This window comes from Gambusia affinis, linkage group LG09, assembly GCF_019740435.1.
Source record: "Gambusia affinis linkage group LG09, SWU_Gaff_1.0, whole genome shotgun sequence".
Taxonomy (NCBI): domain Eukaryota; kingdom Metazoa; phylum Chordata; class Actinopteri; order Cyprinodontiformes; family Poeciliidae; genus Gambusia; species Gambusia affinis.
Genome location: NC_057876.1, coordinates 28,886,852 through 28,901,498, shown reverse-complemented (window position 1 = coordinate 28,901,498; position 14,647 = coordinate 28,886,852). Strand labels below are relative to the sequence as shown.

Below are 14,647 nucleotides of genomic sequence, written 5' to 3'. Positions count from 1 at the left end.
GAAGGTTACCCTGTCAGTCAGACAGCAGCTTCTTAGCAGGCGCTGTCATACCTCCTTACTGCGCCTGCAACTAAGACAGACAAATGTTGCGGGAATACAAATCAGCTGACTCAGGAATGACAGAGGAGGGATTTGACAATAGCTCAACAAGTCAGTGATAAAAATCTGAAATACTACTAATGATAAATAGCCTGGAATCCATCAGCTTCCTCTTTTAGCAAGTGATGCAATGTGAAAGAAATGGGAAGTAAATGTTCAGCTACAGTCTAATGAATGGATGTCTCTTTTTTGGATGGATGACACAGAGAAAACAGAAATATGTCTCAATGCCAAATTTCAGAGCAGTCAAACGGCAGCATCTTGAAATCTGCTGCTCCTCCCACGAATGACTGGATGTGTGATCAATACCTCCCAGTTCTGTCTTCATGCGACTCCTCATCACTTCCACTCACCACTTCCTATTTATTCATGTCTGGAGAAGCAATCTAAGATCAGATCTTTGATCTGCGCAGTGATTCTGTTATGACGATGAAGGTGAACACAGAGGATCGCCGGCTTCAACGTTTTACAGGAAGAAGTTCAGCTGCTGAAATATCAATAAGACTGCTGCTTCCTCAGCCAGAGAACCAGAGACCAGAACCAGAACCGCTGAATTTATACCGGGATTAAAATAGTCACACATTAACTGACTGTGTGCCTCCTAAATGCAGCTGGTTGCACTGGATTTTATTCAGGGGTGTCAGAGTAGAATGCCTGATTACAAATCCACTTCTTAGGAGTTTTATTGGTGAAAGATATTTTAAAAACTGCGCACGGTTTTTCTTAAGCTTGATAATTAGTTTAGGAGACATTTTGTTGCAAAACGTAAAGGGATATAAATAATTTTGAAAGATTCTGTGCAACATGTTTTTAATTCCCTCATAAAGTTGATCAGAATTAAAATATTTCTGAAGCTAAACCTTTAGACATCCTAGTCTGCTGGGTTCCTTTCTGACATCTTCATCCTCACAATGATTCACATGTTCATTCCTCCTGTGTCTTTATCTGCTTCACAGCTAGGTGGCAATATAAAGTCTGAAGCCTGTTTTTGTGTTGATCTACATAATTCCTGATGGATCCTTTCATCATCTGCCACCTCCTCACCTCTTAGGATGATGCTGCTGCCTGCGAGTTCTCTGGAGGAGCCTCTGATGTGGCAGCCTTTGCTCTCCAGCTACTGCTGGGCCCCTGGCGGGAGTGAGGCTGGGAAGTGATGATGATGTGTTTACAGAGGGAACGACATTCTAACACACACTGCAGCTCACATGGAAGGGATTCAAGCAGGTGGCATCAAACAGATTTGGATGGTGGGTTTGAGAGCCATCAAAACATCCGGCGCCATTTTCTTCTCTGTCTGGTACGGGGGCTAAAGAATAACAGTCACTTCTATCTTCTAATTTAACTTTGATGATGCTTGTGAAGTTTTGTATTGTCTCACCACACTGTGTCCTATAAAGCTCCTTCAAAGACGTGGTGTTCATGGGGATTACAACACCAAGCAGCCTGTTGGTGTCTTGCTCCGGCGTCTTTGCATGTGCCAAGAGCTTATTAAATTTACTTCAAAGAGACGCGTCAGATCTTGGTCACTGAGTGCAATACAGACCCTGATCAGAAGCTAAAAAACAACTAAAGGTGCCTTTAGGAGGTGGAGGTAAAACAAGCAGGAAGCAGCTTTTACCTACATTCATAGAGGAATCTTCTTCCATTGTGGCTTCTCAAGTATTTCACCTCCTGCACTATTAAAATTTGATTCTGTCCTCTCTGTGTAATGCACTGCATAACCAACACATTCTCCTTCTATGCATCCCTAAGTGGTTTTACTGACTCAGGCCAAACAAACAGGAAAGGACACAAAAAGAAACTACACACTTTCACACTTTTAATCTCTGCATGCGTTGCTTCGTGGAGGCAGGGACTCTGTTGGAGTTTGAAATGATTTGAAATGATTGGGTCTGATTTTATCGGACCGTTAACGTTTGGCCATCGTGTCTGATGAAGCTTACTGGACTCTGCTGTAAACAACCTCATGGTGAATACGGCCACCACATCTTCACCAGCAATTAAATACCTTCAGCATTTATTTTATACCAACTTTAATCACCAGATATTTGGAAATGTTGAACAGAATGGTTTCATTTGCTGCCTCCGTTGCCAGAAAAATATAAAACATAATTTGGTCAGGGTTCCTTCTCTTTCAGAGGTTCTCCTATATGGAACCATCCGCAATAAAAATCTTAACAGATTTTAGAGTTTTTCATTCTAATGCCTGAAACAAAAACAAATATATGAACACTGATGCATTGTGGAGAAAGTGTCTAATGTGCATTTTCATGTATTTGTTATTAATAGTTACAGTATTTCAGCATGTGTGTGTGTGTGTGTGTGTGTGTGTGTGTGTGTGTGTCTGTGTGTGTGTGGGTGTGGGTGTGTGTGTGTGTGTGTATGTGTGTGTGCGACAGCAAGCCTTAATGTCTAATTTTGCAGTTTCTTTTGTAAAAGTTCCAGCCATGGACTGGGTTTCCAAATTAGCTTGTGGCTAGAAAACCTTCATAAAAACAGTGATTGCTTGTTTTTATCGTGGCATTTTTTTACTGTGCTGCTTGATTAAATAAAATAAAATAAAAACATCATCATTTACAACACATCCTGTTCACTGATTGAGATAAATGGGTGAATAGAAAAGAAATGACCAGACTTGGCCGACCGACCTCCTCAATCCACGTCTTAATGAGGAAACCTAAACCTGTGATCTCGTTGTTTTGGTCACTACCCAGAGCTGATGACCAGAGATGAGGGCAGGGATGTAGATCTACCAGTAAATCTAGAGCTTCATCTTTCAGCTCATCTTCACCACAACAGATGGTGCGGCGCTTCCATCACTGCAGACGCTACAACAACCAGCCCATCGCTCTCCAGCTCCACTTCGCCAGGACAACGTTCTGCCTAAACACCCTGATGTAGAAAAGCGATAATGAAAGCAACACTGCATTGCCCAGACGGGGGTCATGGTGGTCTGATCCTCCGCTAACGAGGCTGGCTGTCAGGATGTGGAGGGTCCAAAATGCTGATAATATTTCCAAAAAAGAAATTAAAAATAATATCGGAAAATTGAAAAGCACCATTTACAGGAAAAAAAAAAATATATAGTTTTTATTTCTTTGCAGAGCCAACAGATGATTATGAAATCATACAGAAAACGTTTTATTGTGTAAATGATAAATGTTACTTTTGTCCACTGAAAGGGACTAAAACAATTTGGCTGAATTTGAACAAAAGCAATAAACGTTCCTTTCTGTTCCATAACTCCCAGCAGCCGCCTTGAGAAAAAACATGAACTCAAACTATTCATCACAGAGCCAGGGCAGGATGTCTTCTAATCAGCTTTTGTCACTTTCTTCCTGTCAGACTGTGTTTGCACACGTCTGTGTTTTCTATCTGTGTTTATAATAATCACATCAAAACATGGAAAGATCATTGGTTACAGAAATAATTTTTTTTAAAAGCCTAATAGTTTTCCAAGTCATGGATTTGTTGACAGATAAATAAATTTATTACCTTGTTTTGAACTCAATGACCCCCGTTGTGTTGCCCAGACAGGGATAGATTGTTACCTGCATCCTCATTCTGTGTGTTTTACATGGGATTTATTGTCCCTCAGTGGAATCATAAAGATGTCTGACGAACCAGTCAGTGAAGGTCAGAGTTTCTGCCATCACAGAACCAGTAAGTCCAGCAGAGTAAAAGCATGAAAGGGTTTTACTGGATCCCAGTAAACCTCAGAAAACATCTGCAATGGCAATTAAAGCAACATGCATTTACTGCTCCATTAACAGTAAAACGCAGTTCTACTGTTACAGGGAAATGCAAACAGTCAACATGAGATTCTGCAACATTTGGCTGCTTTGTGTTCCACAGCAGGACGTCTGCTCCTCCAACCAGGCCGCTGCGACCCGGGACTCCTGAACCGTTCCAGTGGTGAGCAGCGACCGGAGAGCGAGTGGACAAACCCAGCAGTTTTAAAGTTGTGGTTCAGGACTCGGCATCTACAATGTTTCTATTTTATTATCGATAAATGAAGATGACTAATATTTAAAAATCATGTCACTAGGGAACTGAAAGCCAAGCAGAATATTCTCTAAACCATCACAGAACATTACATTGTTCTGAAAAAACATTAATACCTCTTGATTTTCTTCCACATTTTGTCACATTGTAGCCACAAACTTGAATGTTTTATTGAGCAGTTTGTAACTAACTGTTAGCAGGAGCAGCTAATCTGTGGGGATCATGTTCCTGCAACTAAACTGTGTGTGGATCTAAAGCAGGACTGCAGACCGGAGACTGGAGTTCACCTTTCAGCAGGACCACCACCATGAACATCCAGCCAGAGATACAATGAACAGCAAAGTGTATTCATCTGTTTGCATGGCCTAGTCAAAGTTCAGACTAAAATCCAGCTGAAAACTTGCTGTTAGAATTGAGATTTGCTTATTATTTACAGTCTCCATCCACTCCAAAATTCCAAATCCAAAGTCAGTCTCTAAAGTTAAACCCTCACCATGCTACAGCCATGTGGAACAAAAATACATCATATTTTTTCCACTTTGCAGTTGTAACCTAATTTTGTGTTTATCTATCAAAAAGAGGCAAATAAAGTTCCAAATGTTGAAGAGATGGGAATACTTTAGCACAACACTCTCTCTTTTCAAAGACTCAGAATAGTTTAGTAGAGTAGAAAAATCATTTCTCATGTAAAATAGAACAGTAACATATCGGAGCCTCATCAGGCCCTTTATGGGCCGAGTTGACAAAACCGTTCGGAATCATGGATATTTATTCAATCTTCCTCTCTCATCATCATCATCACATTAAAAAGTAGTAGTCACAGAGAACAGCACGTTCTGGTGGCCTAGTTTAAAAAGCCACCCACGTATTCAGCTGCTATCAGTGCACCTGCAGGTGTGCTGGAGTGTATATTTATACCTCTACAGAGAACCGAACACTGGAAAGGTACAAGATTCTTTTCCCATTGTGTCACAGCTTCCTTAGGGGCCAAATTACTTCTGCTTCCAAAACACGTAAAGATAAGCAGGACGGGGATTTGAAAAGAGGAAAGTTTGATGTTGGAAGTTTATTTTCTCTACAACACATTTTTTTTCCTTACATGTAGCGTCTAGCACACTTTGCCTTTACTGCAGCCGAGGTATCACAAATATTCATGACTAACATCTGCTACAGTCATGCATAAAATCCAGCTTTATTTCCAACAAGGCTCATTTTTTATTTTAATTCTGCTAATAAAAAGGATTAACTTACATCTCACGTATGAAGGTGAAGAACATTTCTGCTTCTATCCAGGAGAAAGAGTCGACAGCTCCACGTGCAGAGTTACTCTGAAAGACAAGGAGCATAAAAATCCTTAAGTACATCAGATAAGCATGACAAAACGCTACAGGAATCTTTGTAACCTTTTATCATGTAGATCTCTACATCACAACCAAAAAAATATATATTTATTGTTTTTAACAGCTGCAATCCAAAAATAATCACAACATGCTTACTTCAATACTCCCTCTAAACGTGGATTTCTAAAGGCAAAATTATTATAGAAAACTATTTTGAGGTAGATTTGACTGCAAGTTCAAATAAAAGTTTGGCTCTTTACCCGGTTTCAGGCCACTGAGCATCTTTTAGTGTTATTTACTTGCAGACGAGCCTCCTGCTCCTGAACGTTCGGCCATTCTTGACACACAGAAGCCGTCGTCTCAGTGATGTTTGCTGCAAGAGCCTTCCTTAAATCCCATCAAAGATTTAAATGTGCCGACTGTAAAAGCCTCTCGGGGTCCAGCCGGGATCTTTTTCTCAATCAAGCTTTGGCTGACTTTGGAATGGGCCCGAGATCACAGTCCGCTAATCCACAGGTTTAATCCGTCAACAGAGGGCATCACATCCCTCTTAAACAGACCTGGAATTACAGAGACTCAACGACTCCAAAAACACCAAGATTGGTGGAACAAAGGCTCCACATCAGTAATGACCGATTTCCATGTTTCACCAGAAATCTGGTCAACCAGTACTGATACTTCCAGTTTGCTTTCACTGGTCCATAAGGTTCCTCTGAAGTGTTTCCAGATTTTTTCCTAGCATGTTCCAGGTGGTTTTTGGTGTCAGTTGTGAATGAAGTTCATCCATCAGGTCCTTGTTTCTTCTACTTACCATGGATCATTGTTCCAGCCTTCACCAGAGGTTTCACATGACCAGCATTCTCAGAACCCTTGGTGACATTTGGTTCTTTCTTTTAATGCCAGGCAGGTTTGCTGTTGATCCATATATTCAGGTTTCCTTCTAACTTTTCCAGCTGTGTTTTTTTGTTTACTTTTTGTAAATCTTTTAAAACCTGGAAGTCAGGTTTGTTGAAATAATGTCCTGTTTCTGCCTGTGTGGACCTGGATGAGGTGGAGGTCGTTCCTGCATCGCAGCTGAACCAAATGAAGTCTCATTATGGTCTTTCTGACGGACTAATTATGTTTCAGCTCCACTCTAAGACACTAAGCTTTAGTGAATTACAACAATATGGTGATTTGAATGAAATATGCCACTACAAAGAACTTTATGATTCTTCTATTGCCTTTTTGCATCACTTAAATTTAAAGAAGTTACTGAAAACAGAATAAAAACTACAACTGATTATTTCCTAAAGTCTTTGTGGGGTTCAATATTTAAGGCCACAGTAATAGATCCTGATAATATAAAACCTTACAGCAGATCAACACACCTTATAGTGATTAAGAGTCATAGTAATTAAAAATTCATTTATTTTACTTTTCACTCATGTATTGGTTTCTTGCACTGTGATGTATAATAAATAAATACTTTATTTTAAACTGTAAAAAACAGTAAAGATACAAAATGGAAATTTTTCCAACTGATTTTGTGCTTTTACAAATGTTCTTACAGGGAATAATATAAAAATGATGTCAGTTTGATAGTTTCACAGAAAAAAACAAACATTCATTTTTTCCAGAAGTGGATCAGATCTCTAAAATATTTAGATGTTCCAGGAATGGGAGAAAACTGTTAATTGTAATTATAATATAATTTGTGGCTCAGGCCTATTTTTAGCTACATCCTGTGGGCAAAATGGCACCTTGTGAAACGTCTCAGTGTTAACATGCAGCATGAACTCACACTGTTCACCACTAAATGCATTATTAAAACCCTTTTAACAGAGGCTTATTTCCAACTGTAACAAATGCATCATACTTTCTCTCATTCAGGCCTTTACTATCTTCAGGTTTATTTAAGGCCTTTTGGATGTACTTCAGCGTTTTGGGACATCTGGGTCAGCTCCCTTCTCCAGTTTACACTTGTTCGGCGTGTCAGACGTTCGGTTTCTCCTCAGAATCGGTTACTGATAACGGGACTTTAAAATGGCGTCTTTTTATAGCTCTAACACAAAGGCTGTCGTCTGCATTGGAAACAGAGTGCCGCACTAATAAGACTAACCCGGTTGGTAGTCAGGCGGTTAGCTCTGGCATAGCGAAGCAGCTCGGCTCGTCCTATTAAAAGCCTCCCTACAGATCGCATGAGGACAGGGCCAGCCGGGAGGAACCGAGCGCAGGAAGAGCTAGTGTTAGCACCAACCAGTCATGGCTTCCAGGTGGTTTTTACATTTCAGCAACACACACACTTAGAGACAGAGCTCAGTAATTGGCAGCTCCACAGTCAGAAATGTGGCATTAGAGACACCAGCCACATATAGTTAACTGTATTTCAGGAGCATGAGTGGGAAGCACTGAATCTTATATAAAACTGCTGACTAGTGATGAATGTCTTCATTTTCCTGCAGTGGCAAACTGCAGTTAAAGATCACTAAAATAATATGGCATTGTTGCATAAACTGAGTTTAATTGGAAAGAGTTTGAGACTCCACTGCTTTTTCTGATCCCGATAAAGATAATTGCAAAAACTTTTCATAACTGATCTGGTTTGGGATTAGAGGAGACGGCTTCTAACTTACTTCTTAATTAGAGAATATTTGTCAGCAAAAATATCAGTATAAATACTATCAGTCATCAGAGGAGGAATACTAAAGGTAATCCGCCGGTAGCCACCAGTAAGGCTTCAAGTCATCCATAACGTAAAGTGGTGGAGCTGGGCTCATGCTTATTAGCACTTAAAAAATTATTCTCAACAATGGCTGCAACTACCAATCCAAGCACTCTGAAAAGTCCCCAAGCCCTGCATGTAGCTGGAAGAATGAGCTGCAGAAGTCGCTGGTGTGGCCCAGGGTCGACTGACGCAGGTTGAGTGTGTTGCTGGATGCAGGCTGAATGCAGTGTGTATCTGACAGGCTGTCAATGAAAATCCTGGGATTGTTTTTTCTAAAGAGGAGGAGGAGGAGGAGGAGGAAATGAAGAGGGAGGAAGTGCAAGCTGCAGCTCACTGGGGATATATTCATCCAGATTCCAGCTGATCCACATGACTGTGTTCTGATGTGTAGATTAAAATATGACAGCACAACTTCATCAATATGTAAAGATGATAATATTGTAGCGCTTCAGAGGTCACTTTGGATCATCTCACAGCAATCTGTGCACAAATATAAGGATAAGTTGGATTTAATATTGATGATAGCCTGATTGCTCCCACAGGTGTTGTCATGTAGGTCTTCATTCAAGCTGCAGCATCATGAGAGATGCCACACGCAGCAGCGCATTCCTCCTCCTGCTGCTGATAAGCTCATGATAATGGGAGCCAAGAAACCTTCAGTGTACAGACTGAGGTCTTCCAGAGCCTCGGTGAAAACATTCTGCTAATCAACAGAAGATGCAGAGCAGCGTCTGATAGGCAGCACAGGTCAGAGTGCAGCTGGGTCTTAATCCTGGGCTAAGGGCCTTAATTCTGCTTCAGTAAATGACCAACTTGGTGACCAATCTACAGATTTTAATGACATGAAGGGATAACCACAGTATGTCAACTAAAGCCACGAGACCTTTAATCCTGATCTGTAACTCAGTCACACAGTCCCTTGATGCTTTCAGTCCTTTTAGTTGACTTCCTATGTCAGCATTGCTCAACATAAAGAATGGTCAACATGACAATATGTAGCATATTTGATCTAATCAGAAAGTTGCCTTTAATAGTTTCAAAAGTTAAAAGTTCTCATTCACCAAATGGTCATTCACTAACGTTTGTGTTTTTCCTACAGTAGCTATAGTTTATTCCAAACAGTATAGAACTAGAAAAGTCAAATAGTCTCCTGGTTCACACCAAATTACTGACTGTTTTCTTCCTGATTTAAAAAGCCCAGTTTTGTCTGTTTTAATCACATCATTTCAAGGCATCCAGGTGAAAAGAATTTTGGCAGCACTTTCTGGATCCATTAGCTCATTCAGCCTCTTTTTCACCAAAGGGGTGGATTGCATGTCCTGGGAGGGGATTTGTGTGGAGTAAGAGTGAGAGGACACGGAGAGACAGAAGGAGAAGGGAGGGCCGAAGTACCGTGGGGATGAAATTTTGAGTTTGCCAAGGTCAGCATAACACTCTCTATGAAATGAAAGTCTGCCAAACACACACAGACCAGCAGGCAAACACACACATACATGCAGCATCTCGCTGCCCATATTAGCTCTGCCCTGAACACAACCTGCTGAGAATTGCTAAATTACCACTGAGCTCATAGGTCTGTACTCCCCCACACACAAACACACAGACTGCTTGCTTTCTCCGTTGTGTCAATAAATTAGTCTCTGCTCATTTTGAGTTCCCCACCTTTGACCTTTGTCTTTTCTGCGCTAAGGTGAGGGCCAGCTGTTCGGAGTCTTGACAGCTGGCATTTGTCTACTGTCTGCTACTGTCCTCATGACTTCTGACCTTGTTGGTAAACTAAATCCTCCATTTACTCATAACTTCATGATTGTTTGCCGTCATCTTCTGAAAACGGATGGCCCACATTGAAGGTAATGTGGGCCATCAGGAGCTGTGGTTGTTCGCTGAGCTTCCCACTGATTTTGGAGCAGCTCACTCCATCTGTAGGTTATTTTCCTTCAACCATAAAATGGCTCAAACTGGACAAACTGACCACTTTCCCTTAGTCTAGAACTCTTTTCTTCAACTACTCTCCGATTTGGGTTGCCTGCTGTTATTTTAACTGTTAATTTTATAGTTTTTTTTTTCTGTCTGTAGAAACTACGCCTGGTCTGGCGTTCTGGTTGGGTGTCACAATGCTGCCAAGAACGAAACGTTCTCCTGCTATTAAAGCTTTACCAACCACTAACATAGAACTAGTCCTATTTCGGTTCATTTTTATGGATCTTCTCTGTCTGCTACTGAGCGACGTTCTGGTGCTGCTGGAGGTTTCTTCCTGTGAAAGGAGAATTTGTCCTCTCCACTGTCATTACATGCTGGCTGTATGTGAGGGTTTGCTCTACAGTCTACTGCTGCTACGTGATCCATGGTCAACAAATGTCCAGTGCAGTCACTTTAGATGATTTCTCACATTTCTTGGACTGATTGAAGGTTCTGCATTCTTATATGTCAGAAATATTAATAATCAGGATTTGTTGGTGTACATTGGGTTTTCCCAGCTAGTCACTTGAATCGTAGACAAGACTTTAGGAGTCTTACAATATTTAGGAAAGAGCCAACCTGATCTGACTGATACTTTCTCAGTGTGGTTGTTTTAAACCATTTCAACAACATGAATATCTGACTTACCACAATTAATTTAATATCTATCATTGTTGTTAACACAGAGAACAAATGGCCTAGCAGTACTTTAAAAGGTTGTTTAATGTTTTATCTTAGCCCTTTCAGCACATTAAATAATCATGCTTTAGTTCTCTTTCAAAATTTAGGAAAGAAAAAACCAAAACAATGTTCTTGGTTGCATGTTAAAGAAGTTATCAGTCTTAAAACATTCATGCTTATTCATTATAAAAGAGTCAGTTGTGACAGGGAGAACAAGGGAAACATTCCTGCATAACGAGGATATTTAAGTCCCCTATAAACAGAGAGCATTTTCCCATCCTTCCAGGGCACGCCTTAACCACCAGAGTGCTTTTTGCAATTTTTTCTAGATTTCTCTCCCTCCATTTCAAACATTCCTTTTTCCACCTAATTCCATTTGAAGCAACATTAAAGCTGTGATGGAAATATATTTTCATACTTATGCATTTCCTGTCTTGTGTTTGCATTTATCATCATAATTTCTTAGGAGTTTTCTGAAGGCAATTGGGTCTAAATAATTGATGGGGCCTGAAAGCTGTTTGGTCCCTGCAACTCCTGTAGGAAAAAAAAATAAACTCCAAAAGCTTTGAAACAAGTGAAAGTCAGCAAGCTTTGCCTAAAATTACAACTGTGTTCCGTCATGCCAAGCATTCGGAGGTGAAACAATGGAATACAGTTTTCATTACAATGTCAAGGCCTCGCAGGCAGAAACATCAAAGAACCAATTTAACTCGGCTTTAGGTTTACCAAGAGAGAGATGCAGATAAGAGAAGTTTCAAAGAGAACATGAGCATGGAACAAGGGGCTGAATTAAGCACATAATACAATATGCACCTCAAAGTAAAATGTACTTTATATAACTCATACAGATTTGTCATCCTCTGTTCCAATGCTCCGTCTTTAGGGAAGTCTGTCCAGGGTTACAAAAAAGCAACTAAACAAGTCTGCTAAAAGTGCTACAACAAAGTTTAGTGAAATAAATATATTTTTATATTAAGATTTCAGATAAAGAGTAAGCTAAAAAAATGAAATGTGTTTTTTATTGTATTTAACATTTTAATTTTTCCTTGATAATTTGGCAGAAACTAAACTAGTGCAGTCAGTCCATTTTCCTGTAATATTGATGTTCTGTGTGTGCAACAAACTGAAGACATGAGTCTAAAATATGGATATTTGATATTTTCAATCTGTTTTTATTGTCTATGAATCAGCTGCAATTCCAGAAGATCGTTCAACCTTTCTATGAGCCAAGTTATTAGAAAATGCATCCTTTGCATTATGAACAGAAAGACAAGTGCACGGCCATCAGAGCAGAAAGTCTAATCAGAACTGTCTTGTGCTGTGGCAGTCCAACGCGACATAAACGATTCTGTTCCCCTTCCCTCTTTGACAAGGTAATACATTTTCTTGGATGTTATTTATGGTCCCTCAGGAAATTATTGTGTCAGCAGCGAGAAAATGTGTAAAGTTATCCAAATTTAAAACATAATATCAGTATTAATCATGTTAACTGAACACATTGGAGTTCAGTCGTTCAGTTGCATAAAGAACAAAATAAATGGAACTTAGAGAAGATGGCAACAGAGAACCTTGTTGAAAGAGCAGCACAAACATTCACATATTCACATCTACCTTATGTACAGGCATTATGCATTTATCACATGTTCAGTCGGTACAGTTTGTCAGATGTACTGCCGACTGTCTGCATGAAGTACCAACACAAAGTCTTTCTGTTGACATCAGAAATTCACCATTTAGAACTTCAATTGGAAAATGCTTCTGTTTTTATTAGAAGCTCCTGATTGGGTGGATTTTTTAATAGAACAGTCAAAAAAATTAGGGTAAGCTTTGTCTTAATTCACCAACTAAATGTAACACAAACTTACAACAAGCAGCAAAGAAATGCACTGGATGTTTGTAGGCTTATGAAAGAGTTTTTAATTTAACAGAAAATGAAGGAATAACAAGATGATGTATCACAGTTTTTATCCATATTCTGTATCTGATTTTTATGAAACTGGAATGTGTTGCTGTGATGTGTTTACAGTCACACTTCTGACACATTTAATTAATCTATTGAGAAAAAATAGATTAGTTTCAAAAAGCAGCCAATTTTACAACATTAATCACTTTAAACAGGTTTTAAATGTGTACAAGTTACTCTGGAAAAGGGTATGTGTATATGTACAATATTTTATTAAAAGAAATGCTGTGAGTTCTGTTTTTCTCACAGAAGAAGATTTTGTCTGTTCAATCTAATTTTAGCTTTAAAAACTCAAAAAGAAATGCATTTAGAATTTTTGATTCACATTTAGACGAGGGTTTGATGTGAAATAATCAGAGGTTTCATCATTTCAGACGTATCTGGTGTTCGGTGCAGCTGAAGGGAATGTGAATCATATAAAAACGTTTATTCAGCTGGAAGCTCTTGTTGAACTTACTGGTTAAACCCAACTGGGTCCCTGAACATATTTTATGTGATGGCTGTGTTTTATTTTTGAATAACTGTCTGTGTTAATCCAAACTGAATAAAATGTTGCCAGACAATGCGAGTCTTTATTACGCTCCTAAACTTCTGTACCTTCAGTAAAGCAATTCCTTTTGCACACACTGAAATTTTATTTCACATTCATATGTTTCTTAAAATCCACTTTTTAAAAAAAAGTACATCTACAAATTTATATGCAGTTGGATTGAAAAATACTAACCAGGAAATTAAATGCCAAAATAGAAAACACAGATAAACTCCTTGGATTTACAGTAAAAAGTTTCAAAGGATTCTTCCCTCACCAATCAATAAAACACCCTGGATGTCATCACACTGTTTCTACAGGATGAAAAGATAATGTAAAGCAGGGAAAGGATAAATTAAGACAGACAATGCCAGACCTTTGTGCCACTGACTGGGTTGCTGTAGAGGAACAGAAAAAAATAGGAAGATTTTTCTTCAGTATGAGCCATCTCCAAAATGAGAATCCTTAATTACACACAACACACAAAGACAGCATTTGGTACTGTTCTGCTGTTTTCTCGGTAGAAAATGAAGCATCTTGTGGGCTGCAGGAGCAGAGCAAATCTCAAGGCAGCAACTGTAACAAGCAAACCCACAGAAAACCATCGGCTGGAAGAGAAACTGTTTCAGCAGGACCATGTGAATTTAACCGTGTAAAATACCTACTCAGAAGAATTATGTTCAGTACGTTATCAGCTTTTATGGACTAAGAATACAAACAATAAAAACTAAATCCATCAGCTCTAAACACCGGCACAGCCCCTTAGGCTGGAGGGGGGCAGCTTCCTGTCTCCAGTGATTATTGGGTGTGAGGCAGAAAACACCCTGGACAGGTAACCAGTCCGTCACAGGTCAGCACAGAGACTCAGGAGAAACACCAAAAGACTAAACAACAGTCATTCAGCATGAGACTTATCCGGTTCAGTTCATTCAAAGGAAGAGAAGTGGAAGTTAAATGATCAGTTAAACGACTGAGACTGCAGATTACAGGATACAGGAATGCTTTCAAACTTAAACAGCTCAGTCTTAATAATGCTCTCAATGTCTCACTCAAAACTTAAAAATGTTCTCTTGTTTCCACTAACTCAATAATTTACAGTCATATTGAACAAAATGTATAGGTTGTAGAAATCACAAGCTAAAAATGAAAAATTCATGTTGAATCCAACAAACAGTACAAGAATGGAGCCTGGTGGAACCTCCATATGGGATTTATTCATTTTATGACTTCCAAATGACGGACCAGCCAAGAACTGGACCAACCCACAGAACCAGGTCTCATTCACATTCCCAGTCTGACTGTCAGTGTGTTAAATTCAGCTATTTCAACCCAGAAATGACATCCAAAAATATAAAGAAAAAAGG

General features: G+C 39.4%; 1 protein-coding gene across 13 annotated transcripts in view; it reads right to left on the bottom strand.

The window, feature by feature from the left end:
- lingo2 (leucine rich repeat and Ig domain containing 2) overlaps positions 1-14,647 on the bottom strand; it is a 193,314-nt gene that overhangs the window by 143,328 nt on the left and 35,339 nt on the right. For 11 of the 13 annotated variants that reach the window (XR_006371640.1, XR_006371641.1, XR_006371639.1 and 8 more), the window contains one exon: positions 5,356-5,432. The gene's annotated coding sequence lies outside the window, so the exon portion shown is untranslated. The other 2 variants (XM_044126818.1, XM_044126817.1) reach the window with 2 other exon arrangements.